General features: G+C 50.4%; 1 long non-coding RNA gene across 1 annotated transcript in view; it reads right to left on the bottom strand.

Moving 5' to 3' along the window:
- Window positions 1-15,277, bottom strand: part of LOC137846094 (uncharacterized) — a 44,050-nt gene that overhangs the window by 7,363 nt on the left and 21,410 nt on the right. The window lies entirely within an intron of this gene.

Here is a 15,277-nt window from a genome sequence, read left to right as displayed (position 1 = left end):
CAGGCACCAAGGTCAGTGAAGAAGGAGGGGGAGAGGTTCTCCAGGCGCCAGAGCAGAAGTCCCCTGCAGCCTGTGGTGGGGACCATGGTGAAGCAGGATGTCCCCCTGCAGCCCACGTGAAGCAGGGTTCCACGCTGCAGCCCGTAGAGGAGACCATGGTGGAGCAGGTGGCCCTGCACTGACGGAGGCTGCCGCCTGTGGAAGACCCCTGCCCGAGCAGATTCCGGGCCGGACCTGTAGCCCATGGAGAGGAGACCACGCAGGAGCAGGTGACCTGGCAGGAGCTGCTGCCTGTGGGAAGCCCACGCCGGATCAGTTCATCAAGGACTGCATCCCGTGGGAGGGACCCCACAGCACAGGGGACGAGAGTGACCAAGAAGGAGCGGCAGAGAAGAAGCGCTGTAGACTGACCATAACCCCCATTCCCCCGTTCCCCTGCGCCGCTCAGGGGGAGGAGGTGGAAGAGGGTGGATGGGGGGGAAGGTGCTTTTGGTTTCTTTCCTTTGTTTCTCACTTCTCTAGCTTGTTAGTAATGAGCAATAAATCTTACTATCTCCTTATGCTGAGTCTGTTTTACCCATTACAATAATTATTGCATGATTTTCTCGTCCTTATCTCAACCTTTGAGCCCTTTTCACATATTTTCTCCCCATTCCTCTTTGAGGAGGGGGAGTGAGAGAGCGGCTGTGGTGGAGCTCGGCTGCCCACTCGAGCAGAACCACAACACAACCCATTCACAGGTTGGTCCTTTTCCTCTGCTTTAATGTATATTTCTCATTTCTCAGTTGGTCATTTTTCAAAGGCACTGGTGACTTTGAGTAAGAAGGCCATGTTGTTTTACCTGGACACATCTCACAACACTGACACAATACGTTGATTGACCTTTCAGTTATTCACACAAATGTTATTCATGAGAGTTTTAAACTGAACTAAGTATTAAGACTGAGCTACCCTCTTTTTTAATGTTGATGCAGCCCCACTCTGAATTAGAGGTGATACTGAGCTTGCACACTTGGTCATTTAATTCTAGGTGCCTACATTCTCTACTGATTGTAACTGGAATGTGATGTCATTCACTTGCCTGAAGACAGACATCTATTGCCATTTACAAGCCATGTTCTATCTTCCCTCTTCTTCAGCTGCTACTCCAGGACAGAGATTCCAATAAATCTTATGTTCAGACAGCCCCACTGGGAAGTCAGATTGCATTAGGCTTTCACATTCAGGCAGCAGAATCTAACTGTTGTCTACTGTTCCTTAGGTCAAACTATCTTAACCAATTGTTTACATACAAGCAATTGTTTCTGAGTTTCATCACTACCAGTAGTTTTATCACATCCAGTATGTAATCTGTGGATTTCACCTTCATCACTTAATATTACTTATAAGCATAATTCCAAAATGGAGTCTTCTATTTCATAGTTCACAATTTGTTTGATATCTGTACTTTTCTGTTTCTGTATAAAATTAGAAATTTCAGAATCACAGAATCATAGAATTGTCTAGGTTGGAAGAGACCTCCAAGATCACCTAGTCCAACCTCTGATCTAACACTAACCAGTCCTCCACCAAACCATATCACTAAGCTCTACATCTAAACATCTTTTAAAGACCTCCAGGGATGGTGACAAACCACTTCCCTGGGTAGCCCATTCCAATTCCTAACAACACTTTTGGTAAAGAAGTTCTTCCTAATATCCAACCTAAACCTCCCCTGGTGCAACTTAAGCCCATTCCCCATTGTCCTGTCTCCAGGCATGTGGGAGAATAGACCAATCCCCACCACTACAGCCTCCTTTAATGTACCTATAGAGAGCAATAGGGTCACCCGTGAGCCTACTTTTCTCCAGGCTAAACAATCCAAGCTCCCTCAGCCACTCCTCATAAGACTTGTTCTCCAGACCCCTCACCAGCTTTGTAGCCCTTCTCTGGACTTGCTCCAGCACCTCCATGTCCTTCTTGTAGCGAGGGGCCCAAAACTGAACACAGTACTTGAGGTGCGGCCTCACCAGAGCCGAGTACAGGGGGACAATCACTTCCCTAGACCTGCTGGCCACACTGTGTCTTATACAAGCCAGGATGCTGTTGGCCATCTTGGCCACCTGAGCACACTGCTGGCTCATATTCAACCGACTATCAACCAATACTCCCAGGTCATTCTCTGCCAGGCAGCTTTCCAACCACTCCTCTCCCAGCCTGTAGCTCTGCTTGGGGTTATTGCGCCCCAGGTGCAGGACCCGGCACTTGGCCTTGTTGAGCTTCATACACTTGACCTCAGCCCATCAGTCCAGTCTTTTCAGATCCTTCTGCAGAGCCTTCCTACCTTCTTGGGGTCCTACCTTTGAGCAGATCGACACATGCACCTAACTTGGTATCATCTGCAAACTTACTGAGGGTGCACTTGATGCCCTCATCCAGATCATCAATAAACATATTAAAGAGGACTGACCCCAGTACTGAGCCCTGGGGGACTCCACTAGTGACTGGCCTCCAGCTGGATTTGACTCCATTCACCACAACTCTTTGGACCCAGCTATCCAGCCAAATTTTAACCCAACGAAGCATACGCCAGTCCAAGACATGAGCAGACACTTTCTTGAGGAGAATGCTGTGGGAAACGGTGTCAAAGGCCTTACTGAAGTCAAGGTAGACCACATCCACAGTCTTTCCCTCATCCACCCAGCATGTCACTTTATCATAGAAGGAGATCAGGTTCATCAAGCAGGACCTGCCTTTCATAAACCCATGCTGACTGGGCCTGATCATCTGCTTGCCCTGCACATGCCACATGACGACACTCAAGATAATCTGTTCCATGAGCTTCCCTGGCTCTGAGGTCAAGCTAACAGGCCTATAGTTCCCCGGGTCTGCCCTCCAGCCCTTCTTGTAGATGGAAAGCGGTTTGGCCAGCTCCTCTGCCAGTTCTCTCAATACCCTCAGGTAGATCCCATCTGGCCCCATCGACTTGCGTACATCCAAGTGCTGTAGCAGGTTGCCAACCATTTCCTCATGGATTATGAGGGCAACATTCTGCTCCCCATCCCCTTCCACCAGCTCAGGGTACTGGGTATCCAGAGAACAACCGGTATTGCCACTAAAGACTGAGGCAAAGAAGGCATTAAGCACCTCTGCCTTTTCCTCATCTCTTGTAACTAAGTTTCCCCCCGCATCCAGTAAAGGATGGAGATTCTCCTTAGTCCTCCTTTTTGTGTTGATGTATTTATAAAAACATTTTTTTGTTATCTTTAACGGCAGTAGCCATTTTGAGCTCCAGATGAGCTTTGGCCTTTCTGATTTTGTCCCTGCACTGCCTTGCAACATCCTTATAGTCCTCCTGAGTGGCCCACCCTCTTTTCCAAAGATTATAAACCCTCTTTTTTCTCCTAAGCTCAAGCCACAAATCTCTGTTCAGCCAGGCCGGTCTTCTTCTGCGCCGGCTCATCTTTGGGCACGTGGGGACAGACCGTTCCTACGCCATTAAGATTTCCTTCTTGAAGAGTGCCTGGCCTTCCTGGACTCCTGTGCCCTTCAGAACCACATCCCAAGGGACTCTACCAACCAGTGTCCTGAACAGTTCAAAGTCAGCCCTCCAGAAGTCCAAGACTGCAGTTTTACTGATCCCCTTCCTGACTTCACCAAGAATGGAGAACTCTACCATTTCCTGGTCACTCTGCCCCAGACAGTTGCCGCCCACCGCATCTCCTAACAGTCGTCTGTTTATGAACAGAAGATGTAGTGGGGCACCTCCCCTGGTAGGCTCACTAACCAGCTGCATCAGGAAGCTATCTTCCATGCTCTCCAGAACCCTCCTAGACTGCTTTCTCTGGGCTGTGTTGTGCTTCCAGGATATATCTAGGAAGTTGATGTACCCCACAAGAACAAATGCTGACGATTTTGCAACTTCTGCCAGCTGCCTGTAGAATTCCTCATCCATCCCCTCATCCTGGTTCGGCGGACTATAACAGACTCCCACCAGGATGCTTGCCTTGTTGGCTTTCCCACTGATCCTAACCCATAGGGACTCAACCTTATCATTCCCTGTGGGGTTACTCTGGGTCATGCCTGCATGCACGAGGGGAAGAGTCTGGGGTGCCTGCAAGCACAGTGGGACGGGTCCTGGGTTCCTGGGTGGGACGCTTTTGCGCTATATAAGATACTGTCACATAGCAATAAATTGGGCTTACAGCACAGAATGCTGGTCGTTGTGTCCATTTGTCCCAGGGCCTTTCGGTCAGGTTATCCGACATTTGGTGACCCCGACGTGATACAATTCTCAACGTGAAACCGGTTGGCACGAGTTAGGTGCGGCGCGAGTTAAGCGTGGTGCATACATGCTAGGTATGTGGGTGGCCATGGGGCCTGGAGTCGATGAGGTGGTGAGTACTGTTAAATCCTTGGCAAAGGAAGTAGCGATAACACTACAAAAGAAGGACGTACAGTCCCTCTTGCTCTGGGTGACACGCCGGAATCTGGCAGAGTCTCCTGTCCATTGCTTGAGACAGACCGTTTTAGAAACGGTGGGACGGGATTTATTTGATAACGCCTGCATCGGGAACAAAGAGGTGCTAGCTTTATTTCCGACGTATGGATCGGTGCGAGCAGTTTTAGAAAAGGTAGCCAACGAGGCATGCCTGTGGGCTACTGTGCACCGCATGCTTTTGTCAGATGGGGACGGTGAGGATAAGCTGGCCCCTATGGAGCTTCCGGTAAAAAACAATCTAGAGGAGGGGTCAGGGCAGGCGAAGGAGGAGGCTCGATCGGGAGATGAAAATAATGTGGAGCAGGAGAAAGAAGAAGGTGGGAACCCCCTTTTGGCCCCCCTGCGAGTTCGGTTAGATCATGAAAAAATAGCAGTGCCTAGTGCTCCCCTGGCAGAAGGGAACGTGGTACATACTTCATTGGACGGGTTCTTTTGGGGGGTAAATAAGAAGGGCTCCCTTATCCTATTCCCTGCCGGGGGTCCTGAAGGGGTAGGGGTGGCATCCGGGCAGGCGCCGGCTTTTTTGGGCTCCCTCCAGGTGCCGCTGTGTGCCCCTCCGACGTTTGACCCTGGAGAGCGGGAGGGGGGGCAAGCACGGGTGGAATCTTTTTCGGAGAAGCCCCTACCATCGTCCGTGTGTCGTGTTCCTGATCCGTTGGGTGCTATGCCCCGAGAGAGAGAACGAGCAGATAGTGAGAGTTCAACAGATGAGGAGTCTCAGGATCCTAGACAGGCTACTCCGTGACAGCCGATGCACATCCGTGAGGAGGTGCAGAAGGCAAGGGAAAAATGGACTGTTAGTGTGCGAGAATGTCTTCTCTCAGGTTGTGAAATAACACCAAGTCCTGTGCGGGTAGGGTGCTTTCCTGTTTTCGTGGGGTCTCGTGGACATTAGTGGCAGCCGGTAGACTATAAGATGCTGCTACAGTTGAAAAAGGCTGTACAGGAGGGTGGATTCTCTAGCCCACAGACACAGGTTTTGTTGGATGCGGTGGCTTTGCAAGGGCCCCTGATGTTTGACTGGCGGCAGGTTGCCCGAGCCTGCCTGATGGCAGCGCAGGTACCCATGTTTGAGTCTTTGCTGGAAGAGGAGTGTGAAGTCTTGATGGTGCGTGCATGGGCGAACTCCCAGGATCCTTTACATGGCTTGTCTGGGAAAGCGTTGTTGGGACGAGGGCGGTGGAATACTCTGCAGGAACAATTATTGCTGCCACAAGCTGTGCTTATTGCCGCCGCCAATTTGGGCCGTAGGGCATTAGAGAGGATGAATGCTGTAGTCAGCCCGACTCCCAGTTACCTGCATATTCGGCAAAAACCTGAGGAACATTTTGGGCGTCTTGCAGACAGGGTGCAGACAGCTGTGGCAAGCAGTAATTTACCACCGGAAGCACAAGATGTTGTTTTGAGGGAATGCTTAAGAACAGGAGCTCTGCCTGAATTCAAAGCTGCTCTTCCAGCGCTTTCAGCTTCAGCAAGCGCGGGCGGGCTGATCGCTCGTGGCTGTGCGTTTGGAAAGGCTCAGGAAATGCAACCTCTTGCTGCTGCCCTCAGTGAGCAGATGATGGGAGTCACGTCTGCCTTCCAGGCATTTGCCCTCCAGATGCATCCTGGTGGTTGTTTTTCACAGAATCACAGAATTTCTAGGTTGGAAGAGACCTCAAGATCATCGAGTCCAACCTCTAACCTAACACTAACAGTCCCCACTAAACCATATCCCTAAGCTCTACATCTAAACGTCTTTTGAAGACTTCCAGGGATGGTGACTCCACCACCTCCCTGGGCAGCCCGTTCCAGTGCCTAACAACCCTTTCAGTAAAGAAATTCTTCCTAACATCTAACCTAAAACTCCCCTGGCGCAACTTTAGCCCATTCCCCCTCGTCCTGTCACCAGGCACGTGGGAGAACAGGCCATCCCCCACCTCACTACAGCCTCCTTTAAGGTATCTGTAGAGTGCGATAAGGTCGCCCCTGAGCCTCCTCTTCTCCAGGCTGAACAAGCCCAGCTCCTTCAGCCGCTCCTCATAGGACATGTTCTCCAGGCCCCTCACCAGCTTCGTCACCCTTCTTTGGACCCGCTCTAGCACCTCCATGTCCTTCTTGTAGCGAGGGGCCCAAAACTGAACACAGTACTTGAGGTGCGGCCTCACCAGAGCCGAGTACAGGGGGACGATCACCTCCCTAGCCCTGCTGGTCACACTGTTTCTGATACAAGCCAGGATGCTGTTGGCCTTCTTGGCCACCTGAGCACACTGCTGGCTCATATTCAGCCGACTGTCCACCATCACTCCCAGGTCCTTCTCTGCCTGGCAGCTCTCCAACCACTCATCTCCCAGCCTGTAGCTCTGCTTGGGGTTATTGCGCCCCAGGTGCGGTCAGCATGGTCACGTAGCCCGTGAATGTCCCAGGAAAAGGAAACCTGTGGTCAAAGTCAGCCGTGTTCGTTGTTGGGTGTGTGGGCAGTCTGGCCATCGTGCTCGGGAGTGCTCACAATGCAAAGGGGAAGTGAAAGAGGGAAAAAGGGATGGACAGTCGGGAAACGTTAACGCCGGGATGAAAAGGGACCCACCGTCTTGGCCGCAAGCGTGTGTCCCAGCCCCCATGGAGCAGGGGTGGACAAGTCCGCCGTCCAGTCTCAGGATGGAAAACGAGTGGTAAATACAGAAGCCTGGCTTGCGGGTGTGCGGGCAGTGGAGCAAGGAGGGGAGATTCCTGTGCAGCTGCGGACTGCCACAACCGAGCCCACTGTGTTTCCTCTGGTAACCGAAAGTGATGATGGGCTCTCTAGCACGGATTATCCCCTGATACAAGTTAGCTTTGACATGGGCTCTCGGCCAACTTTGCCTGCCCAAGTAGCTATTCATGGTGTGAAGGATCTATTTCCACCGGTAGCCACTATAACCTTTTTAGTGGACTCTGGTGCAGATGTCACCTCCATTTCCGCTGCACACTGGCCTTCACAATGGCCGCTAGATCCGCTGCCACAAACGGTCAGTGGGGTGGGTGGTTTGGTGGAAGGTCATCACAGCCGTCATCCAGTATTGATTCGCTGGGATGATGCTGATGTCCGGCGGGAGGTGGGGCCCCTCAGACCTTACGTTCTAGCCATTCCTATATCTCTGTTAGGTCGTGATGCGTTAGTGTTAGCAGGAGCTCGCTTACATATTGAACTTTCACAGCAGGTTTTATCCAGGGGGTCACTGGGGAGCCGCGCCCCTGTTGGCGTTTAACGTGGCAGTCGGATGACCCCATATGGGTTGCCAATTGGCCCATCACAAAAGAGAAGCTTATCGCTCTGCATGAACTCGTCAAACAAGAAGTGCAACAAGGACATCTCGTTCCATCAACTAGCCCTTGGAACTCCCCTGTATTTGTAATTAAGAAAAAATCTGGGAAATGGCGCTTTTTGCATGATTTACGCACGGTTAACGCCTCGATGGAGGACATGGGGTCCTTACAGCCTGGGTTGCCGTTACCTACTATGATCCCTAGAGATTGGCAATGAATGATTATAGATTTAAAAGATTGTTTTTTTCAGCATACCTCTGCATCCTGATGACACCAAGCGTTTTGCTCTAACCATTCCATCGTTGAACAATACGCAGCCAGCAGCCCGGTACGAGTGGGTTGTCCTCCCTCAAGGTATGAAAAATTCCCCTACGATTTGTCAGATGTATGTGGCCAAAGCCCTTGAGGCGGTTCGTCAGCAGCACCCCACTATCTTGGTTGTCCATTATATGGATGACCTGTTGCTTGCTGCCCCCGTACTGCCTCTGTGTCTGTATGATCAAATAGAGGCCACTTTATTGGGATTTGGTTTGACCATCGGGAAAGATAAAACTCAGCTAGTGTCTCCATACAAATATCTGGGGACTCAGCTTACAGAACGCCTTGTGCGACCTCAAAAATTGTTAGTCACAGAGAATTCGGTTACTAACTTGCATCAGTTACAAGTGTTGGTTGGCGCCCTGCAGTGGCTCCGTCAATTTGTTCTGCTGCCCCCTGACAAGATGCAATTATTTACTGATCAGTTACAGGGCGACACTGACCTGACAGCCCCGCGCCAGCTGTCTTCCCGACATCAGCACATATTAGAGCGCTTTATGCAACGTCTCCAAAAGCAAGGCTTATGGCATCGCGATGCCGCACAACCCTTGCTTGCACACATCCTTTTGCAGGTACAGGGAGCTATTATTATTCTACATCAGGGCCAGCTGCAGCGCCCACTGCTTTTTGGCTACGTGTCTGTGCCCCGCGTTGCGTTTCCACAATGGGATGAACTCCTTGCCCTCGCTATAGAGTGCGCTCAAACAAAGGTGCGTGCAATTGATGGCAGTGAACCGCGCCTGTTGTCGGTGGAACTACGGCCGAATGCCTTGGCGTCTCTTTTACAACAATCTATGCGGCTGCAGACTGCCCTAGCAGCTTACCCTCATGCTTTGCAGGCGTATCCAAAGTCGCTTTATGCGAATCTGTTTTCCGTACTTGATGTAATTCCTGCTTTGCCAATCTCTCTAGAGCCATTGCAGGCTCAAACTGTTTTCACTGATGCAGCTGGCTCCACTCACAAGTTTGCCGTTGTGTGGTGGACTGGCTCGAAATGGGAAGGCCAAGTGCGCTGCAACACTTCTGTTTCTTTACAGTGTCTTGAAATGCTTGCTATTTGTCTTGCGCTCTCTCTTTTTCCCACAGAACCTTTGAATATTGTAACAGATAGCCAATACTGTTTTCGCTCTGCCGCTCTCTGCCGTTCCTGCATCACACCACAGACTGAAACCGCAGTCCTCCTGTATAATGCTCTTTCTCGGCGCAGACAGCCTGTTTTTGTAATGCATGTTAACAGCCATACCCAGTTACCTGGTTTCATTACGGTGGGTAACGCGGCAGCAGACTTGGCATGCTACCCTGCTCTTGTCGATACCCGTGTAGCTGCTGCCCAGTCGCACCGCCAATTTCACCAATCAGCTTTGTCACTGCATCGTCTATTTAAAATTCCATTAGCCGATGCATGGTCTATAATAGCCACATGTCCAGCCTGTAGTCACCCTGCTCCTCTGCCGTCTGGGGTAAATCTGAGAGGACTGCATCCCAACGAGCTGTGACAGATGGACATTACAGAATATGCACCTTTCGGACGTTTCCGGTTTCTCCACGTCATGGTGGATACCTGTAGTGGTATGATGTGGGCTACTGCTCTCACAGCACAGAAAGCTTGAGAATGCATTCATGCCCTGCGCATTGCAGTTGTGGTCATGGGAATCCCACACACTCTAAAAACAGATAATGGTCCAGGCTACACTAGTTGGCTCTTTGGCCAATGGTGTTGCACCTGGGGCATCACTCATATCTTGGGTATTCCGCATAATTCTACTGGGCAAGCCATTATTGAGCGTACTCATCTGACTTTGAAAGCTCGCCTCGATGCCCTTAAAGAGGGGGGAATGGAGGCGACTGGCTATGGAGATTCCTGTCCACACGCTTTGTTATTAAAGGCCCTTTTTTAGTTTAAATCATTTGGAAGGTCGATCCGCAGACCATGCTATGACAGAACGCACACCTTTAGGGGTTGTTCAGGTACGCCTGGATGGTGGGCCGTGGAATCGGGATCCGGTACCCTTGTTAGTTATGGGTCGGGGTTACGCCTTTGTACAACTACCATCAGGAGTTCGATGGGTTCCAGCCCGATGGGTACGTCCGTTCCCTGAGCAGGTGGATTCAAAGGAACAGCCACTCCCTGAGCTGGTGGACTCAAAGGAACAGGAAATGAGTAAGTAACTTTCTCCCCTTTACAGCGACTCCTACTTGTCCTTGCCTTGTGCCCTGCAGTGTACGGGGACTACTGGCAGGAGTATGCTGTGGGCTACCGGACCGCTCCGTTGTTTCCAATGCCATACACTTACAACCTACGGTCTGCTGAGCCAGTACCCAACGGGACACTTCGTGGACCGTTCCCGCTTGTTACTTGCTGGGAACGAAAGCTGACTACCATCCGAATCCATGTCACCATGCAGGCAGGTATCAATCTGACACATGAAACACACGTCATCGGATGGCACCACACATGCGACGGAGGACGGAAAAGAAACCGTTCTGCCAGTGGCGCAATTGTGCAGCTCCATTGACATTTGGGACAGTGGGACAATAGCGGATGTGACCATTCCGCCGTGGACAGTTAAGACCACGGTGTGCAATCAGTCAGTGGCCTGATTTTGGGTGGGGCCACCGGGCCAAGCTCCTGCACCGGTGGACTTTTTCCCTGGGGATGTTTGGACTGTAAATAGCCATGCGACGGCCCCTTATCAATCGGTCCGCGTCGCACATGTTTCGAACTCTGCTCATTGGAGCTTACCTAACCCCTATTGGTTGCTCTGTTCTCAGAAACGTGCTTGGAAGGTGATCCCAGCTAACAGGACACTTGGTTTGTGCTCTATGGGTCTGCTATTGTGGCTACATCGCTCTGTTCACAGCCCACGAGCAACCCGAGGAGTCTGTAAAACTCCGGTGTTGTTAAAAATGAGAGATAAAAGGTCAGCTCAGTACACACAGCAAGCAAGGAGCAATCAAGAGGAAAATTTAATGATAGGGTTAATTAGAGATTTTGCAAAAATGCAGAATGCGAGTCAAGTGACCGCTTGTTTACCTATACCTAAATCCGCAGGTGATCCTATACCCTGGGGCATAATCACATCACCGATACCCCAGATTGAGAAAAACAAAACAGTCCAATGTGAATCGGAAACAATCATTGAGACAGAAATTTTGGGAGGGTTTTATAGAGAGTGTCAGATTCGCCTTTATCCTTGGTGTCAAAAGGAAAGAAATTACATATTTATGGACCTAGACAATGAGGATGGACGACTAGGGATGTGTGAGTATGATGCACCATGCACAAAACAAAAGGAAAAGGTTATATGGAAGTGCAAAGAAGTAAATGAGATAGGTGGATTAGAGGGTTGGGAGTCAGCATGGGCATTAAGTATACTGCAGAAATACCAATATGGGGGGAATACTCCTTGGTGTTTGCAATGGGTAGGAAGGACAAATAGTGACCAGAGTTTACTATATGAGACGGCTCAGAGGGAAACTAGTAGTCAGGAGAGGGTGAAGGCAGTCCTGTGGTGGAATTGTACACAAATATTCAATTGTGACACTGCTTTAGAAACAATATCTCTGCTCCCGGTAAAGAAAGCCTTAGCCACCAGATGTGCATGCAGAGGTCTACAAGTTAACACGAGTATCACCAATCGGAATATAGCCAGCCAGACTGGTAGGAAAAAGATCTTAGTGAATTGCAAATCTTCAGCTATATGAAGCATGGGACATTTTGTGTGGGCCACCAGTGATGGAACTTGGACAACTCATTTAAGTTTGGATGGCCCAGTAAAAGAAATAACTTTAGGATTGCCCACCCTTTGCCCACTTTGGAAGAAATCCTCTCTCATAAGGAGAAGGACAAAAAGAGAAGTAAGTGAAGAAAATGATGAGTGGCAGGAACCGTCCACTGGGATTAAATTTGGATGGATGGCAGAATCATGGTTGGTGACCTGCTACGGCACTTGGATGTGCACAAGTCGATGGGGCCGGATGGGATCCACCCAAGGGTACTGAGAGAACTGGCAGAGGAGCTGGCCAAGCCCATATCCATCATTTATCAGCAGTCCTGGCTATCGGGGGAGGTCCCAGCTGACTGGCAGCTAGCAAATGTGACGCCCATCTACAAGAAGGGCCAGAGGGCAGACCCGGGGAACTACAGGCCTGTCAGTTTGACCTCAGTACCAGGGAAGCTCATGGAGCAGATCCTCTTGAGAGTCATCATGCGGCACTTGAAGGGCAAGCAGGCGATCAGGCCCAGTCAGCACAGGTTTATGGAAGGCAGATCCTGCTTGACGAACCTGATCTCCTTCTATGATAAAGTGACACGCTGGGTGGACAAGGGAAAGACTGTGGATGTGGTCTACCTTGACTTCAGCAAGGCTTTTGACACCATCTCCCACAGCATTCTCCTCAAGAAACTGGCTGCTTTAGACTTGGACTGGCGCACGCTTCGTTGGGTTAGAAACTGGCTGGATAGCCGGGCCCAAAGAGTCGTGGTAAATGGAGTCAAGTCCAGTTGGAGGCCAGTCACTAGTGGAGTCCCCCAGGGCTCAGTGCTGGGGCCGGTCCTCTTTAATATCTTCATCAATGATCTGGACGAGGGCATTGAGTGCACCCTCAGTAAGTTTGCAGATGACACCAAACTGTGCGCATGTGTCGATCTGCTCGAGGGTAGGAAAGCTCTGCAAGAGGATCTGGATAGGCTGCACCAATGGGCTGAGGTCAACTGCATGAAGTTCAACAAGGCCAAGTGCCGGGTCCTGCACCTGGGGCACAATAACTCCAAGCAGAGCTACAGGCTGGGAGATGAGTGGTTGGAGAGCTGCCAGGCAGAGAAGAACCTGGGAGTGATGGTGGACAGTCAGCTGAATATGAGCCAGCAGTGTGCTCAGGTGGCCAAGAAGGACAACGGCATCCTGGCTTGCATAAGAAGCAGTGTGACCAGCAGGGCTAGGGAGGTGATCGTCCCCCTGTACTCGGCTCTGGTGAGGCCACACCTCAAGTACTGTGTTCAGTTTTGGGCCCCTCGCTACAAGAAGGACATCGAGGTGCTTGAGCGGGTCCAGAGGAGGGCGACGAAGCTGGTGAGGGGCCTGGAGAACAAGTCCTACAAGGAGCGGCTGAAGGAGCTGGGCTTGTTCAGCCTGGAGAAGAGGAGGCTCAGGGACGACCTTATCGCTCTCTACAGATACCTTAAAGGAGGCTATAGCGAGGTGGGGGTTGGCATGTTCTCCCACGTGCCTGGTAACAGGACGAGGGGGAATGGGCTAAAGTTGCGTCAGGGGAGTTTTAGGTTAGATGTTAGGAAGAACTTCTTTACCGAAAGGGTTGTTAGGCACTGGAACAGGCTGCCCAGGGAAGTGGTGGAGTCACCATCCCTGGAAGTCTTTAAAAGATGTTTAGATATAGAGCTTAGGGATATGGTTTAGTGGGGACTGTTAGTGTTAGGTTAGAGGTTGGACTTGATGATCTTGAGGTCTCTTCCAACCTAGAAATTCTGTGATTCTGTGATTCTGTGATCATTGTTTGCCCCGATAGCTTCCTACCACAACAGAGAGCTGATTTACAATTTGATGGGGCAAGTACATAGATTGGCCAGCATTACCAGAAAGGGGTTTAAGGACTTGAATATACAGTTACAAGCCACAACAAGAATGACCCTGCAGAATAGATTGGCCCTGGATATGCTTTTGTTAAAAGAACACGGTGTCTGTGGATACCTGAAAGAAAAGGCTGACCATTGCTGTATACACATTCCAAATGTAACTGCCGATGTAGGACGTGACATATCCCAAATAGCCCAGGTAGAATCCAAAATAAAAGAAGAGCAGCGTGACACAGAACAGAATTGGCTGGGGGCAACTCTTGAGGGGCTAGGCCTTCATCTAGAGGGATGGCTTAAATCGCTTTTGCAAACAATATTGCTACTGGTAATAGTATTCAATGTGATAGGGCTAGTATATTCATGTATAAAAGTAAAAATAGCTAGAAGCAGTATAATGAATCGCAGCATGCTGACCATTCTCGCCAAAAATCATGAGGAGTTCCCATTGTCACCACTTGCTCCTGGGACGAATACTCGTCCCTAAGTAGTTATTATTAAATCACGCTTAGCGTAACGGGTTAAAGGGGGTACGTTACTGCATAAAGAGGGGGGAGATGTGGGGTTACTCTGGGTCATGCCTGCCTGCACGAGGGGAAGGGTCTGGGGTGCCTGCAAGCACAGTGGGAGGGGTCCTGGGTTCCTGGGTGGGACGCTTTTGCGCTATATAAGATACTGTCACGTAGCAATAAATTGGGCTTACAGCACAGAACACCGGTCGTTGTGTTCGTTTGTCCCAGGGCCTTTCGGTCGGGTTATCCGACATTCCCAGCCTCAAGTTCCATGACATCAAAACTCTCTCTGATATAGAGAGCCATACCACCACCCCTTCCGTGCTGCTTGTCCCTTCTGAAGAGCCTATAGTCAAACATTGCAGCCCTCCAGTCATGAGAGTGGTCCTACCACGTTTCCATGATGGGAAACAAGTCGTAGCCTGCCTGCAGCACGATGGCTTCCAGCTCCTCCTGTTTGTTATCCATGCTGCGTGCATTGGTGTAGATGCATTTCAGTTGGGCCATTACCTTCTGCCCTAGCCATTATTCCCCCTGGCACACCTCCAACAAGCCTTATTTCAGCCCCGTTCCCTCTTCTTACCTAGTTTAAAGCCCTCTCAATGAGCTCTGCCAGCTCCTGGGTTAGGATCCATTTTCCCCTTAGAGATAGGTGGGACTTGTCTGCAGCCATCAGTCCGGGTGCCAAGTAAAGCACCCCATGGTTAAAAAAAAATAATTATTCTGTGTTGGCACCAGCCTCTGAGCCACGTGTTTATCAGGTGGGCTTTCTGTGTCCTCTCTGTACCCCTCTCTGCTACTGTAGGGATGGATGAAAACACCACCTGTACTCCTGCTCCATCCACAAACTGTCCCAGTCCCCTAAAGTCTCATTTGATAGCTTTCAGGCTTCTCTCTTCAATATTATCACTGCCAGCCTGGACTATCAAAAGGGGATAGTAATCAGAGGGGCAAACCAGGTTGGAAAGCTTTCTGGCTATGTTCCTGACCCTGGCCCCAGGGAGGCAGCAGACTTCCTTACAGGTAGGGTCAGGCTGAAAATTAGGGCCCCCTATTCCCCTGAGAAGGGAGTTGCCTACAACAATTACCCTT

The sequence above is a fragment of the Anas acuta genome, chromosome 30, assembly GCF_963932015.1.
Source record: "Anas acuta chromosome 30, bAnaAcu1.1, whole genome shotgun sequence".
Taxonomy (NCBI): Eukaryota; Metazoa; Chordata; class Aves; order Anseriformes; family Anatidae; genus Anas; species Anas acuta.
This window is presented reverse-complemented; position numbering and strand designations above follow the sequence as displayed.